Source organism: Protopterus annectens, chromosome 4.part0, assembly GCF_019279795.1.
Source record: "Protopterus annectens isolate FY-2018-M chromosome 4.part0, PAN1.0, whole genome shotgun sequence".
NCBI lineage: Eukaryota > Metazoa > Chordata > Ceratodontiformes > Protopteridae > Protopterus > Protopterus annectens.
Genome location: NC_056733.1, coordinates 878,773,135 through 878,791,978, shown reverse-complemented (window position 1 = coordinate 878,791,978; position 18,844 = coordinate 878,773,135).

The window sequence follows — 18,844 nt, the reverse complement described above, 5'->3', positions numbered from 1 at the left end:
TCGTGCTTCCATGCTATGGCCAAGTATGTCAAGAGTTCTCACCAAGTCGCCGAATATGTCATCACCTGTGGTGTATTTTATTTATTTATTTGTTTGCTATCAGGGGAGTCAGGGTTAGTACAAGACCCTTTTCAGCCACTTCCAGGGCCAATTGCAAAGGCACTGAACTTAACAGAGAAAACTTAAATATGTACAATATCAATGAAAAGAGATACAAAAACAAACTATGAAAATGACTGCTCTGCTATAGGTGGTCTCATGATAGTAGCTCACGTCATACCTGTTCGCTGCCACTTGCTCAAAAAAGCAAGTGCTTGAACCCCCAATAACCTGATCGCTCACTTCTATGCAGCTCACCCAACACCCATTCCTATAAACTACATAGCCCAACCAGAACTTAAACCCTAACCCTAAATCTCCAATCCAGTTTCCAACCAACACCTCATTCCTTACCCTAAATGTCCACTCACTCTCCTTAACCATAAAGTCATTGATTTCTGCCTTAACATAAAACTCCAACTGTCTCTCCCTAAACTCCCTGATTATACCCTGATCCTAAAACTCCGCTCACTCCCTAAGCCTAAAACTCCCTGTATACTCCTAAATCCTAAAAATCCCCCTCCTACGCCCTAATCCTTCCACCAAACTCCATCCCCACAGCTGCTTTCCCAAATTCATATTCAAGCCTGAGCACTAGCAGCAGCCTGCATGAGCTATGTGACATTTAAATCCATGGCTTTGAGACAGTGGTGCAGCCTGTGTGAGCTACATGACACTTGAATCCATAGCTTTGAGACAGCGGTGCAGCCTGCATGAGCTACATGAGACTCAAATCCATGGCTTTGAGACAGTGGTGCAGCCTGCGTGAGCTACATGATACTCAAATCCATGGCTTTGAGACAGCAGTGCAGCCTGCATGAGCTATGTGGCACTCAAATCCATGGCTTTGAGATGGTGGTTTGTGAGTGCTTGTGACGCGAGTTGCTATAGAACACTTTAAAAGTTCAAAACAACACTTACAATGTGAAGATGAGTTTTTCAGTATGATCACAGAAAAAAAGTATTTTTAACAAGGAATTCTGAAATGACTGTAAGTCTGAAATATTACTGATAAAGTACAGATTATTATGAATGGGTAAATTTAGTTATTTTGCTAACTAGAAGCAATGCAAGAGTAAGGAGTAATATATAGGTGCAGTTTACAAAGTAAGATGTGAAAAACCCAGGAGTTGCAGATTGCTTAGGTAAAATGAGGATGTAATTAGAAGGAAAAGGTATTTTAACATGTGTCTCTAAAACATGCATATTTATTCTGAAGATGTAAATGGTACTTTACAGATGGGACCAGTTCAAGAGACATTTCCGTTGTATGCATATTTTTATCTACTCTGCAAATGCAAACTGCAAGCTGAGACACATCTTTCATAACAATGTTTTTATCATTTGCCAGTGAAAAGGCAAAAATAGTCTTTACATCCTCAGAAACCTTTTCATTAATATTATGAGATTGTGATGTCCCTGCTCTGGGCCAGTAATCAAGGAGCATCAATCCTCACCACTGAAACTGTGGAGGGATGTTCATTTGGAACAAAAATAGATACACACAGTATTAACAGTTGCACCAAGCACAATTTCCCTTAAGAGTACACAGGCAACACACTCTGTCCTGTGGCTGGGTTTCCCTCTCTCTCTCCAAGCCTCAAATAAGACTCCACACTGACACAGCTGTAAGGCCGAGTCCTCAGCTGAGTGTTCCAAGCCAAGTCCTCCACCACCATCTCTGTGTAACCAATGCTGTGTGTCCCTGCTCCAAGTAACTGACACATGCACTCTTTGAGATTTGATCTTCAAATACACACACACACACACACACACACACACACACACACACACACACACACACACACACACACACACACACACATCTGGCAAAGGCTGGCAAAGATTTACCAGTTATGCCCCCTCTGCCCAGATTATAAGGTAGATACCACTACCGGAATACTCCAAAGTCAGCTACTCTAAGGCTCTTACAGGGGTACCCATTTATACTGAGAAAATTAATACTAATATAAATGGTAGTGTTTGACCAATGCAGTAATGCTTTCAGGAGCAGTCACAGTGTCACCAAATAAATATAAGTACTCTCAAAGGTTAAAATAATCTCTAAAAGACCAGCCACAATGAAAAGTTTAAATATATTTAATAATTAATAATAAAAGAACATGACAATACTAAATATCTGTTTACAATAAACACCAGAGTTTCAGCCATGGGAAATATTAAAAATAACACACATGGAAAAGTTCACACAGATACAGTAAAACAATACTTAGCTTGTCTCAATATGTTTTCCTAACTGATCTAAAGAATTACTGTTCCCTAGTTCACTTACTAAAGCAAGGCAAGATGATGCAGCTGAGTGGTCCTTCTTTGTCAGGTTTCAAAAACAGACTGCCATGAAACTTCTGTCTCATTTAGTATTAAAACATCATTTCAGTGCTGGATTACAGAATAACATCACATACATCTGGTCATCTGGCTTCTGGTTCCCGCACTACCCCCCTTTAATAGAAACTAAACCAGAATCTAGCTATGTGTCATCATACACACACATAGAGGTTTGCTAAGATGTGCTATAGTATCTGGAAGCTATAAAACCATTTCAAAAACTACCACCCTTCCAGGGTAGCAATTAGTTCATCACTAAGAACAATACAGTAGGATTTCTAGTCCTGGATTTCACAGACATTTTGTCTCTGACTGCAATCAGAACTGTAAGATACAAACTTTATGGCCTAAAACAGGTAATTTAATTTCAGACTATTTTTCAAAGTTATCTGGCCTGAGATTAACATCTTCTCTTCCAGTATCCTCTGTTACAATATATTAATTTCAGCATTTACAATACAGTCTTATGTATTTCTTTTCTGTCCTGCAGGACCCACTGTTGGAACATTTTTAACACAAACAGCTTTACAAATACATTTTTACACAAGCAACTGACAAATCAGTTTGATATACAAATGACATATAATTCTTTATAAAACTCCAACTAGTTATGCTGGCCTATGTTACACATCCACTGCCCCACTTCTCCTGGCATAGCTGGTAATACCTCACATCATCACAGAGATAAATCATTAATTCTGTTTGTGACTGTGTTTCTTGGAAGACATACTAGCAAATCCATGCTGTTTAGTTGGATTTAGACGTTTGGTGTCATTCCCTCATCATGAAGGTTTGGAATACTATAGACAGATGTTAACCCAATCCAAAAAATATGAACCTTCTAAGGTGAATTTTTTGGTTGAAGTAATGAAGGTGGTACTAACTAACAATTTTGTATTCTTTGAGGGGGAGTTCTTCTGTCAAAAGACAGGAGTTGCCATGGGTGCCAAGTGTGCACCAGCTTTTGCAAACTTGGTGCTTGCAGGCTGGGAGGCACAGCATGTACTAGATTCCACATACAAGGACAAAATAAAGTGTTATTTGTGCTTTTTGGATGATGTCCTAATATTGTGGAAAGGGTCTGTAGATGAAGCATTACAATTTGTGGATTATCTAAATACTACACTGGGGTACCTTAAATTTACATCTAGAACAAGTGAAACTGAAATAGATTTTCTGGATATTTTGATCAGGGAAGAACTGTCAGGCAGCAAAATTACATCTACCATCTTCAGAAAGAAAACATATTCAAACTCCCTATTGAGGTTTGACAGTTGCCATCCTATTTAGCATAAAAAAGTGTTGTGAAAGGCCAGATGGTGAGATTAAGTAGGCTCATCAGTGAGGATGAAAATTTTGTGGAGGAAATGAATATATTAATAGACATGTTAATAGATATAAGTTATCCTTTGGAATTTTTGGTAAAAATAAAAAGGGAAGTGACAAGGAACAGAAATGCAAGATTCAAACCTATACTGAGAATGCAAGGTAGCCTGAATGACATTAGTTTTAATGTGGCAACACACTCGGGACAGGATGTCATAGTTGTAGAATACAATGACTTTTCTCAGATGATAATCTCGGGATTGAATAGATTTTGGGAAGGAACATTTGATACTCAGCTCAAATTGAAGCTGGGCAGTAGACCCATAACTACCTTTGGTAGAGGTAGAAACTTGAAGGAAAGTCTAGAATCAGGTGGCAAGGAGAGGTCCACTGCCTTTAGATCACTAATGAGTAGGTGTGGTTTCTGCAGATTTTGCAAGTACATTAATGATGGACCATACACTTCTATCCCTGGCTTCTATAGGAATGTGGAATGCCCTGGCAGATGCAACTGTGAGACAAAATGTGTGGTGTATGTTGCATCTTGCATGGCATGTCCGACATTTTACGCTGGTGAAACTGTTAGAAAATTAAAAGAAAGGATCTTAGAACATGTCTGGGATATTAGGAACAAAATGTTTGTCAGTTCCTTGTATATGCACAGTACATAATGCAGCCTATGCAGGAATTTTAAAAAGTTCCTGTTTTTCATTATAGACAAAGTGAAGGCTGATGAGAAGGGAAGTGACCCTAAGCTAGAAGTAGGGATCAGAGAGGTTGAATGGCAAATAAGAGTAAATGCCCACAAAAGCCCAGGGATCAATGACTACATATCAATTAAGTCCATTCTAAAGAGAAGGGCAGCAGTGATATAACTAACAAGTATGCCACCTAGTGATACAAATTGGATGTTACAACTTTTCAAGACATTCTGTATGCATATATTTTACTTGTGTTTTTATTGCACTATGGTAAAAGAGAGTTGTGCAGAGTCTGTGATAGTTTTTCATTTTTCATTAATTATCAGTTGGATAGTAAATTGTATGTATATATTGCAGTTAGATGATATTTTTAAGAATGTATTTTCTTTAGGGAGTGTTTTCTCAGGATATGATGTCATGCTGCATGGGAAATAAAAGATGAATGTTTGTTTAACATGTTGAATCTGAAGAAGCCCTATAAGGGGTGAAAGCGCTTAGTCCATGTGTTTTTTATCTATTTTTATTGCGAATAGAGTGGTATCACTGCTTCATAGCTGCGCAGGTATTTGTTTTTCTTCATTTTGCAATATTTATGAACAGTGACTGCTTTTTTAAGACTTTTCAGATCATGAAATGTTGCTGTCAAACACCTTTGTGGTGTATTGATCAAAGGATTTGCTGTGATTCATTTCATCTTGTCTTTGTACATTGCACTCTGTGAGCTCTATCACCTATTATATTCAAATCAAACATGTTGGCTTTCTGCTCACTTCATTAATTAGATGCATGCTTTGCACTATTTTTTTTAAATGCATGGCACTCTGTCAAATTTTCCTTTCTAACATCTCCTTTAAGTCTTGCCTTAACTGTAATGTAATATATGCACTTATACAAATTATTCACAGCTTGCAGAAGACCATAGAATCCAAAATGAAAATGTGTATTCTTATCTGAGCCAGTATTCATGAATTTGTCAGTGTTAGCCTGTTTTAGCGAGACATGTTCGTGCAGAAAATTATTCCACAACTTGCCTATCAGATTTGCTGAAATGAAATGACAAGTTATTATTGAACTGGGATATAACGACTTCTCTTTGCTGGTCTATAAGCAAGATAAATTTTATAAGTTTGTTTGTGTCTTTTGGCTTTTCCCGGTTAGGGGTCACCACAGCGGAACTCCGGTCCGCTAATGATTGGCAGTAGATTTTTACATACTGGCTTGCCGGGCCTAACGCACAACCTTCAACGAAGGAATGCCCATTCACGCATGTTGCTACACAGAAGACGCTCTAACTGAGAATCAAACGGGCAACATCTACCTGTGACAAGACAATGCTACCGCAGCACCACCACCGCAGTGTTCGAGATAAATTTTATAAGTACTTCTACCAAATTATTTCACAGCTTGTGGAACATGGAAGCAAAATGTAAACCTAAATTCTGAGTTAATTCTGTGCCCAGTAACTGCTTTATGTTACTTAAGCGAGATTTGGACTTGTTCAAAATTAACATACAAGTGGCACAAAAACATGCAGACCAAAATAAATACTCCAAATTCTTACTTTAACTACTGTCCAGCAACTTCTGTGTAAAGTCTAGTAAGTAAAATATGTACTTGGATCAAATTATTTCACAACTTGCTGAAGAATATACAATGCAAAATGGAAAGTCAAATTCTTATATGAACAAGTGGCCAGCAACTTCTCTCTGCTAGTCTAGTAAATGTGACATCTACTTGCACATAATTATTCCACAATTTGCAGCTGAATGCACAAGGAAAACAATGAAAAGTCCAAGGGAAAGAATCATTAAAGCCTACACTAACCCCAGGATTCAGCAAGCTCTGCACGATGTGCAGGAATAGTGCAGGAGCTGCTGGAGGCAATATGGCCGCCGAGAGATCCAGGAATAAGCTTCCGGGACATGCACAAAAGCTCCTGCAGTATTTCTGCACAGACACAGCTTCTGTATGCAAATTACCCCATTTGCAGGTGAAACCCCATGCAAATGAGGTGACTTTGCAATCCAGGAAGCTGGCAACTGGTCATGCAGGACTAGTGTAATCTTCAGAAATGTACTCGGTTAGTAACCCAGTACATTTCTGCAAACTACAAAACGGAGCCACGACAGCTCCAAATAAAGGTTGTATATGACATGTACAGCATAACAATGGCCAAATATATGACCATTGGCATAGAAAACAGTTGCAAAAATAACTTTTTTTTTTTTGGCCGATTTCGGCTGTTTAAGCGTAGGGCAGTGGCACACAAACGGGATTGGCCCAAAAATAAAAAAAAAAACCTTGAAAAAAGCATTCTGTCCAAAAGCACTATTTTGCCAATATACTCAATGTCAGGCAGAAGACAACATGGCTAGTGAATAGTGGTCGCTAAGGGGGAAGGCTCAGTGTCAGACTTGTAAATAGGCATTAGCGGGCAATCCTATGCAAATGAGAGAAATTATACTGAATCCCAGATTCCCCCTCATGGCTAACCTGCACCCAACCATGAACAAGCAGGAAGACCTTGGTGCAAGCCTAATAGCTAGCTGACATCATAGAGGGGTGTGTCAGGCATACTGTAAGCTTACTGGAGCCCTGTGGCTCGGGTTTGCCCTTAGCTTAGTAGAGCTAAGCAAGGGGGTGTATCTGAAGCTGCCAAGCACACTTTACATTGCCTAAGCGGGTGTGCACGATGCGCACCGTGTTTTAAAGGGAAAAAAAAGTAAACCAGGAAATAGCAGCTCCATGTACATCTGAGCACGGCATGCCCCTGGGCTTAAACAGGAAGCAATAGGAAGGGACAACAACAGTAGGAAGGAAATCAAGGAGAACTAGTATAGCTCAAACCAAAAATCAAAAGCCAAACAAGTAATCCACAAAATCCGACTAATGACTGTGAGCCGATGAACTTGTAAAAAAATACAATTTTATTCTAATCTAATGAAGCGCTTTTCATTGGCACAAATGTGTCAACTTCTTCAGATTCAAAACAGTTTTTTTTAAAACACATACACCACTTAAATCAACTTGTTCTTATCATATGGTCAGCATCAGCTGGCACTGGTGTTCTAGTACCTGCGCTTATTTAAAGTGATATTACATATAAAGAACAAATTTGCGTATATACAGCATATTGTCATGTTCAACAGACAGTAAAAACTAATCTAAACAAACCAAATTAAATTAACTACCTTTAGCAGCCAATGTTGACTGTTTATAAGGAACAATAAACATTCCTATAAGCCAATAAAACAAAATAATAATCCTGTTAAAATAACTGTCCTAACAAATCAAAAGTTATTGACCCGCCACAAACCCAAAATGGTTCTGCAATGTCAATTAGTATCATTTTACAGTGCAGGTAAAATTATTAAATATTAAAAGTGTTGAAAATGTATTGGTGACCAATACATTTATACATTTTGTACCCGAGTGTTGATTTGAGCAACTATCTCAAGAAATCAGAAATTGCCGTTAGTCGGCTCCAATTTTTCATAATAGTACAGATATAAAGGATTCATTAAAAATTTAAGATTTGTAAAAAGCTATTAAAGGCTAAACGTCCAACGAAAATCCCTTCTAGTTGTGAATGACTAGACTACTAACTAAAGGTAATGGGGGCACGTTATTTTAAGGTACATTATTATGACCCAAAACGTGCCAACTTCATCTATTTAAACTTTTTAACTTTTACATTGAAACTTTAATTAAGGAAGTGTCTGTTTGAACACGGAGATCACTACAGACTTGGACTTCCTGAGATACAAGTTCAGTTATGAAAGAAGTTTTTTTAGCATAGACCAGTTATTGGAGAGACTTAAAACAAACAAGCTTAAGAAGATTAATAGGGACCGACAAGCTTATGACGCGGGTACTTCCTACCCAAAACCATCTAGTGCACAGTACGCAGTAGCACTAGGTGGGAATACACAAACTTTGCTCAATACCAATGTGGATTCCACTCTTGACAACACAGGTAGCCCCAATCCTATTGTAGTGGACAATAATGACAATACTGTGAGGCGTAGTGAAAGAATCCGCAATCAAAACTACAACAACAGTAATGGGACAACTACGTACAATACCAACACGAACAATAGAAGTGAATCTAATCAAAATATTTGTGTAACCAAAGACTTAGGAGCAATCCCGAAGAGGAAATTCAATTACAACCAGAAGAACCAGAGGAACAAACGCAACAACAGATTCATGAGATAGGGGCAACATACCCCGTGGAGGTGGACATTCTCTTGAATTCAACAGGGGACTTTAAGATCTTCAATTATTCTTCCCTGTATATTGACCCCACGCTAGTTTATTTTCTAGCAAAGGGTAGCACGTTTGTTCCCAGTAAACCTTCCAGCTTGGAACATCTGGTTCTTGATTTGAAATTGTTCGTTAGAAAACTGAACTTAACAGTATTATTTGGGAATCCTACTATTTCAAACAACGCTTTAAGGGTTCCAAGTACTTTTAATCCTCCTCTCCACCAGACTTTAAAAGTATTTGAACAAATTTGTGAAATGGATTTCTGTCACAAAGTGGGCACATATAAATTTGAGAATAGAAATAAGTGTCAAAATATTAAACCAGAGGAAAATGACCTATTGCATTTGTTAAAATCTTCACCCGTAAGGGTAGTAAAACCAGATAAAGGGGTGGGATTGTTATTCTGGATTTTGTTGACTATAACAATAGAATGTTGACGTTATTAAACAGTGAAGCATATTCTAAGGTATTGTTAAACGAAGTCAACATTGCGTATGGTCGAATTAAGAGTTACTTTAGTGACTTATTTATTGAGTCACTGATAGTTATTGACACTTACAATTATGTTACATTACCTTAGCCTAAGATCCCAGTTCTCTTTGGTATCCCCAAAGTACATAAAAGCCTGACTGATCCACCAATGAGGCCACTTATCGATGGGAGAGGGTCTATTATGTACCCTTGTTCTAAAGTAGTTGATTCCATCTTGAAGAAATATATATCATTAGAACCACAGGTCTGCAAAGATTCTTGGGCGTTCTTGGACAACATTAATAATTTGAGGTTTGATAAAAATAACAACTTTTTAACCATAGATGTTAAAGATTTATATACATCAATTCCACACTTGGATGGAATTGAATTGGTAAGCCTCATGATGAAGTCCAGGGACGCTCCACCACAAGAAATTCAATTAGTAGAACTCTTATTGGATATAATTTTAACTAACAATTTTTTTGTATTCAAAGGTGAGTTCTATTTGCAAAATTGTGGAGTAGCTATGGGCTCACCCTGTGGGGGTAGTTTTGCCAATTTAGTGATGGCTTATTGGGAAAACAACTTTATTTTTAAACACCCATTACACAGGGTGAGCATAGCATTTTACACCAGATTTTTGGACGACATTTTCGTCCTCTTCAAGGGTGATGAACAACAAGCACAATAATTCATTAGATATTTAAATTCAACCACTGAATTCTTAAGGTTCACATTTAGTTTCAGTACAAACTCCATTGATTACTTAGACTGTAAACTCGTCAAAGATACTATTAATGAGATATACGTTTCTAGAATACACAGGAAAGAAACATATTCTAACTCATTTTTGCATTATACTAGTAACCACCCTTATCATCAGAAGCACTCAATTGTGAAAGGGCAATTTATTAGAGCAGCTAGGATGACTACTTTAGATCTAGACTTCAATGACGAGTGTTTATTGTTAAGCAAAATGTTTACACAACGTGGCTATCCTGTACCATTGATACAATCATTGGTAACAGAAGTGAGTCTTAAGAGACAGTTAGGTGTAGTAAAACCTTTACTCAACAGTAATGGTGAGACAACTAAAGAATTTCAAACTAGTTTTATAACTACTTTCAGTAATGATAGTCAAATGATTAGAACTATTTTGAATAAAAACTGGGAATTAATTTTGCTTGATAGATCTTTGTCCACTAAACTTGGACAACTGCCAAGCCTGTTTTTTAGGAAAGGAGCTAATTTGAAAACTCTGCTTGAAAGAAAGAGCATGGGACCCCTGTCAAAGCGAGTAGGAATGACCACATGTAATAATTGCAGAATGTGTACACATAGAGATAGGGGAAAGTTGTATTGTTAACGGTAGGACCCTTAAGCTGAGGTCTAAATATAATTGTAACTCTAAGCTTGTGGTTTATGTAGCCAGGTGCCAAGTATGCCCAGTCTTTTACATCAATAAAACTGAACGTAAATTAAAAGATAGAGTGTATGAACATACATATGCTATAGAAAAGAAAAATTATGTAAACCCTTTAGCAAGACACCTTATTGAATATAGTAACCACAAATTTCTTTTTAAAATTATAGATCATGTGAGTTTTGATGTGAGGGGTGGACCATTCAACTTGATGCTTGAAGAGTGCGAGTTGTTATGGCAAGTGAGATTAAATGCATTTTTAAGTCCTGGCTTGAATGAAGCTTGCAATATTGCTTGCCTCTTAAAGTTAAAAAGTTTAAATAGATGAAGTTGGCACGTTTTGGGTCATAATAATGTACCTTAAAATAACGTGCCCCCATTACCTTTAGTTAGTAGTCTAGTCATTCACAACTAGAAGAGATTTTCATTGGATGTTTAGCCTTTAATAGCTTTTTACAAATCTTAAATTTTTAATGAATCCTTTATACCTGTACTATTATGAAAAAATGGAGCCGACTAACGGCAATTTCTGACTTCTTGAGATAGTTGCTCAAATCAACACTCGGGCACACAATGTATAAATGTGTTGGTCACCAATACATTTTCAACACTTTTAATATTTAATAATTTTACCTGCACTGTAAAATGGTACTAACTGACACTGCAGAACCAGTTTGGGTTTGTGGCGGGTCAATAACTTTTGATTTGTTAGGACAGTTATTTTAACAGGATTATTATTTTGTTTTATTGGCTTATAGGAATGTTTATTGTTCCTTATAAACAGTCAACATTGGCTGCTAAAGGTAGTTAATTTAATTTGGTTTGTTTAGATTAGTTTTTACTGTCTGTTGAACATGGCAATATGCTGTATATATGCAAATTTGTTCTTTATATGTAATATCACTTTAAATAAGCGCAGGTACTAGAACACCAGTGCCAGCTGATGCTGACCATATGATAAGAACAAGTTGATTTAAGTGGTGTATGTGTTTTAAAAAACTGTTTTGAATCTGAAGAAGTTGACACATTTGTGCCAACGAAAAGTGATTCATTCGATTAGAATAAAATTGTATTTTTTTACAAGTTCATCGGCTCACAGTCATTAGTCGGATTTTGTGGAGAACTAGTATAGCTGGCAGGTGAAATGTATCAGAGCCAGCCAATTACACAGGCAGCAGACCAGCCCAGCCCAGCACACTACTATAAACTATGCAAACACCTTTCACTCTGGTTTTTCCCACAAACTCTACACCACCGGTGTACACTAGTGGGGAAGTTTTACCAGACAAAAGCAACAAAATGATAGGAGCTGCAGCAACTATCATAAATCAACGTGGAAGAGGCTGAGGGTGGTGAGGATGAGAATGCTGATGACCAATCCACAGTGAGGAGAAGGAGAAGAGTGTACAGACCCAGGGTAACCTACCAGGGTCTACATGAGCTGGAGATAGTGGAGCACTATAGGGTGGACAGGGACCTCCTACAGCAAATTATTGAGCTGTGCCAGCCACGCCTCACACACAAAACCAACAGAAGGAACCCATCCCAGTGGATACCAAGGTATGTGTAGCCCTAAGAATACTAGCCACAGGTAAATTCCAAAGGCCAACTGGGGATATCATGGGGATCTCACAGGCATCAGCATCCAGGGTAATCCACCAGTTCCTGGATGCCATGTCAGCACATGCCGGTGAGCACGTATATTTCCACAACAGCCGTGAGGCGATGACCAGCAATTTGTGTCTCTTCCACCAAATAGCAGAATACTCTGAGGTAGTGGGTGCTACAGACTGCATGCACATATGCATCAAAGCCACATCCGGTGAGTGGGGTAGGGTCTATATCAACTGCAAGGGCTTCCTCTCCATCAATGGCCAGGTCATGTGCAATGCCCAGGGCATTATAATGAATGTGTGTGCTGGCTGCCCTGGAAGTTATCATGACTCCCACATCTGGCATATGACGCAGCTGTACCAGAGATTTGCCAGTGGGGACATCCATTATGACCACCTAGGGGATGCTGGTTATGCACTGGAGCCGTGGCTGATGACACCCATCAGAAATACATACACACTCAAACAAGAACTCCATAATGAGGCACACGCACAGACCAGAATCATAAGAGAGACAGTGTTTTGGATGCTTAAGTCACAGTTCCGGTGCCTGGAAATATCCATTGGCGCCTTGCAATACTCACCAGGAACATATACCCAAATTGTCATTGTATGTGCCATGCTGCACAATATGATCCTGCGGAAACAGCTGCAGCAGGAACAGCACGGGGGAGGGCAACACAGCCCCCCACCATTGCCAAGACCTGCACAGGCACAGAGTGACTCAGAGGAGGAACAACCTGAGCCTGCCCCAGTAAGCAGAAGGAGATGTGCCCAGTATGCCCAGGCCATGGCAAAGAGGCAACGCATAGCACATACACTGACACGGTAGGAACCCAGGGAATGACACCTCTCTCTGACTCATACATACAGTGAAAGGGATGCCAAACATGACACTACCTGTGCTTAACCATGTATAGGGAGTTTACTATGTGCATCAGACATAGTCAGCCCTCCAGCACTATCCTCAATATTGGCACAGCCACAAGGTAAGTCACTCTCCCTATCAGTTGCCGAATGGGGTAGTATGTTTTGTTACATGTATCTATGGTATGGATGTGAGCATGCAAGGGAATCGGGTGGCTGAATGGGATGCCAGCAGATAGTAGACACCTATAGTGGCAGCATGAAATCTGTAACAAATACTGGTGTCACCATAGTAGCCAGTACTAGACAAGGTGACAAAACTCACTGCAGGAAATGTGCTGGGCCACATATGTGTCCATAGGACACACACATGCCAGTCAGGGATGCTCACATACCCAACAACAGTCTCAGCCAGCAGGACAGGTACAGACAAACACAAACAAAGGCTGTGCTAAGGTCTCTGATTGATGGCTATGTAGAACATCCCCCCTCCAGACCTACACAGACAAACTACAACAGGTCAGGCAGTGGGATGCTAGTTCTGAAGGGTAAGAAGTCTGAAACTGAAAAGTAGGTCAATCAAACCTAAGACCTGTAGACATTGTTATGCCTCTAGTCAGCATGATAGATAAGAATACAGAATTAAATGGAGTACCTGAAATACCAGTCCAGTCATAGCAAATGTGTACAAGTGTCAGGTGTGCCCCTCCAATCCTATGTAGAAATGTAGTAACATGTATGTGTAGGTATAATAACAGTGGAGCACAGATTACTTGAGCCGCCAAAGTAGCAGGATAGATTGTAGCATGTGTACAATATGCAGGGCTGCGTGTGTTAGGTTGGTGTGTGTTGTATATTGTGTGAAAGTGGGCAGTATGTAGGCATGGTGAGGTTTGTCCTGGTGGCCATTGGCCAGTACTGCCGATGACAGGACCAAGTTCTCACCACTGCAGTGCCAAGCACAATGCATCCCAGCAAAACACATTCCAGCAGTAAGCCATAGTAAATATTTGGAAGTAATATATGTCACCATCTGAAAGATGGACATGGCATGAATGTGGGCCCAGACATACAAACAGTACACAGGTGGAAGTACCCCAGACAGACAGTGTATAATATGTTACTGTCAAATGGACACATCTTTGAAATTGCACATACAGGTAAGCAGCACATTAGTTGGGTTAGTAGTATGGAATACCAATGTTGTCTGGCCAAACAATGGCAAACCACAAAGGTCACAGGTATTAAGTAATGAGAAACACCTGATGTCCCTGCACAAGCCAGCATAAATGGAATGCCCCATGCATATCTGTGAGTCAGATGCAAGTAGCATCCATAGCACACATGCACCAAGTTCGCCTCACCATCACCCACAGGTACCTCTCTGGTCTTATCTCTGCTATTGGGAATGAGTACAATATGACCCCCACCTCTGTATAGCAATAGCCAAAGAATGCAGCATGCAGAAGATGTGCCCCTTGCAGGTGTGTCCCTAGCTGTAAGCAGCAGCTTGCCAGCATCCATGCCACTGGATCAATAATGACAGAAAGTATTGGCATTAACCCCTTGCACACCTACCCTGACACCCCAGGGGAATATAGTGTTTTGCAGTCTGAGACTGTAGGAGTGACACAATGCAATGGCCTGCTACAGCTGTCCTGCATCACTACCAAATGGCCTACAGTCCTTTGCCAAAGGCCTTTGTCTCACCTGTACTGCCAATGTATGTTATGTCATGGACTCCCAAATAACAGCATAACATGGTCCACAGAACCCAAATGCAAGGCCATGTGGACAAATCCAGTAACATGTCCACCATGTCCTACTGCATGAACTGTGGACCAACACCAAATTACTGCTGGGATGAGGTGATAACTATAAGGAACTTATTAAATAATGTTTGCATAATGTATGGAAGAGGATAGAATAATAGAGGGGGGGGGTGGGAGCATGGATGGCATAGAGTGTGTGAAGTCTGAAACACAGCTGTGTGCACATACTATCCCTGCCTACAAACCCAGGAATGGGTGGCTATAAACCTGCTCATAAACCACCATGTGAAGGGGTAATGTCCAGAATTATGACCCCTGCCTCTGGGTAACCTGTGTGAATCTGTACAGCTGTGAGGTTTGGCCACAGCAGGATATGGCCATACTGTCATGTCGATGGATGTACAAGCATGGTATCCTCAGCCACCACTATACCAAGGTGCTGAACCATTTACACAGACCCATCAGCAAGTGTCTGCAGCTTCCCCTCCAGAATGGCATGATTGTGCATGAATATGTAGGCTGCAGACCACAATACTGGACACAGCTGCATTCACCCTGTGTTCCCCAGGAAATTACTGCAAGAAAATATGTGTAATTGACAGTACTTGATGACATAAACATCACAGTGTAAAACAATACATATGTTTGAATATCTCTGCTAACACCAAGACCATGCAGCAAAAGCAGCACAGACACAATTGCCTACAGTAACCCACTATCCTTTGCCCATTTTGACCCTATATTGTCAATCGATCTACATATATCCCACAGAAACAGGTTGCTAGCTGTAGGTGTAGAACACAAAAGCCTGCACTAGAGTATACCCTACCTGGAATGGATTTACACAGTCAATACGGAAGGTCATACTGGGCATGCTCCCACACTTAGAGAAACAAAGCCCATGTCTGACAACAAAATACTGAAAGGTCATACTGGGCATGCCCCCACACCTACAGAAATGAATCCCATGTCTGGCAAAAACAGTGGACTATACATATCTGGCAGTCACAGATGTTTGTGCACACACTCCTCATTACACACTAGTCATGCTTTGCACACACATTGGATAGGAATACACCCACATATATCCAAGGAAAACACACTATAATAGGCCAAAATTACACATACATAGATGTGTGGAAGGGAGTGACAGACAGTGACAAAGAGCCTCCCATCATGAGGCCTGTCCCACACAGCACACATCCAACTGGTTAAAACCACATGATGTGCAAATGTCAATCACTGTAGAGCTTTGCCTCTGGTATCCCTCATCACTATAGTGTCTGTGGTGCTTGTGATAAGTGTGTAACATGACTGTACAAGTCAGTAGTCATCTAGAAGTTGTATACACGTGCCTGTGAAATATAAACCTGTCTGTGCCTGAGTGTTGTGTGTCTGCTTCCAGATGAATGGGTTATGGCCCATGCTCATACACTGAACTCCCCATTGCCCTACTATGGCAAGCCTGCTGATGTCTTCACCTTGAAATACACCTTTGGGGAAGGAGTAGCCCTATAACCTTCGTGGTGCATGCTATAACTATGTAATGCTATAGTGTGATGTACTAGTTAGGTAGGAGTTCTAATCCCAGACATGCCAAGTGTGTGTGTGTTTTTGTCTGTGTAGGGATCAATGCTTTTGAGAGCATTCACACTCACTACAATTTCAAATGCCCTACTTTAGCAGGGCTGCTGATGTAATTCACTTTGAAATACACCTTTGGGGAAAGAGTAACTCAGTTAGCTCTGTGGTGCGTGCTATATCTGCGTAATGCTGTAGTGTGATGTACTAGTTAGGTAGGAGGTCTATTCCCAGACATGGCAACTGTAGAACTTTGTGTGTGTGTTTGTCTGTGTAGGGATCAATGCTTTTGAGGCCATTCACACTCAGTACAATCTCAAATGCCCTACTTTGGCAGGGCTGCTGATGCCCTTCAATTTGAAATACAGCTTTGGGGAAGGAGTAGCCCAGTAAGCTTCATGGCACATCCTATAAATGCATAATGCTGTAACATGATGTACTAGTTAGGTATGAATTTTATTCCTAGACATGACAACTGTGTAGGGATCAATACTTTTGAGGCCATTCACACTCACTACAATTTCAAATGCCCTACTTTGGCAGGGATGCTGATGTCATTCACTTTGAAATACACCTTTGGGGAAAAAGTAGCCCAGTAAGCTCTGTGGCTTGTGCTATAACTGTGTAATGCTATAGTGTGATGTACTAGTTAGGTAGGAGTTCTAGTTCCCGACATGGTAACTGTATGTGTGTGTGTTTGCCTGTGTAGGGATCAATGCTTTTGAGGCCATTCACCCTCACTACAAATTCAAATGCCCTACTTTGGCAGGGCTGCTGATGTCATTCACTTTGAAATACACCTTTGGGGAAGGAGTAGCCCAGTAAGCTCCGTGGCATGTGCTATAACTGTGTAATGCTGTAGTGTGATGTACTAGTTAGGTAGGTATTCTAATCCCAGACATGGCAACTGTAAAACTTTGTCTGTTTGTATAGGGATCAATGCTTTTGAGGCCATTCACAGTCACTACAATTTCCATTGCCCTACTTTGGCAAGCCTGCTAATGTCATTCACTTTGAAATACACCTTTGGGGAAAGAGTAGCCTAGTAAGCTCTGTGGCACATGCTATAACTGTGTAATGCTGTAGTGTGATGTACTAGTTAGGTAGGAGTTCTAATCCTAGACATGGCAACTGTAAAATATTGTGTGTTTGTGTGTGTGTTTGTTTGTCTGTGTAGGAATCAATGTTTTTGAGTTTTGAGGCCATTCACAGACACTACAACTTCCATTGCCCTACTTTGGCAAGGCTGCTGATGTCATTCACTTTGAAATACACCTTTGGGGAAGGAGTAGCCCAGTAATCTCTGTGGCGTGTGCTATAATTGTGTGATGCTGTAGTGGGATGTACTAGTTAGGTAGGTGTTCTAATCCCAGACATGGCAAATGTGAGACTTGGTGTGTCTGTGTGTTTATCATATGGATCCTGTGTGGAGGTAGCTGTGAGTTTGTAATAACAGGACTCATTGTGGAGTGGGTTTTGCAAATTTCTTATATGGTGCGCCTATTATATGTCATAATGTCCACCTTACAAGGATAACAGATGCCAAACAGCAGAGAGGCTGGAGTAGACAATCCATACCCCTACATGTTAAATCATGGCTTGGGGAACAATATAGGCAACCCTTGTATTACCCAGAGAACACTCTCCACCCATGTCTCATACACAAACACACTCGGCTAGGCAACAATCACTATGTAGGTAGTTCCCTGCATATTGCCCACAGATAGTAACCATGGTGTGATTGCAGTGAACTACAGAGGACATGGCACCCTCTCCCATCCCTACAATAGGCAAATCATTGCCTACAGTGCTCTTTCACTATGTTCCCCACTGAACATCTGCAACAACTGTAGAGCCAGCAAATGTAACCCACAAAGGACATACCATGCCTTATACACATGCCCTTTATGGACAGATGCCACCGACACCAGGGAATACTTGTATCATGCTGTCAGTGTAGGTGCAGGGTCAACCTGGTGTCCATTGCCAGTTCTCACCACATGAGGTCAGGAATGGCACATCTGATGATAACACTCTGTCTACACAATATGCCCCATACATCCCAGGTACACTTCCACATGTCACAGAACATGCATGTGGGACATGTGCACATCCCAGACACCTTCCATGTTATAGAATATAGAACACATACATGGCAAGCATTGCACAGCACTGGCAACCCACAATAGTAACCCAGATGACTGGATGGTGAATACAATACCCACCTGTGTGGGCCAATTGAGACACTACACCCCTGAGCCACACTGCAGACCATTGTCATGTGGCCTGATGCCAAGGTATACCCTTTACCTAGCCTTATACAGCCTTCTGGCACAGTGAACCACTACACACCTGTGAAGCAATGCACCC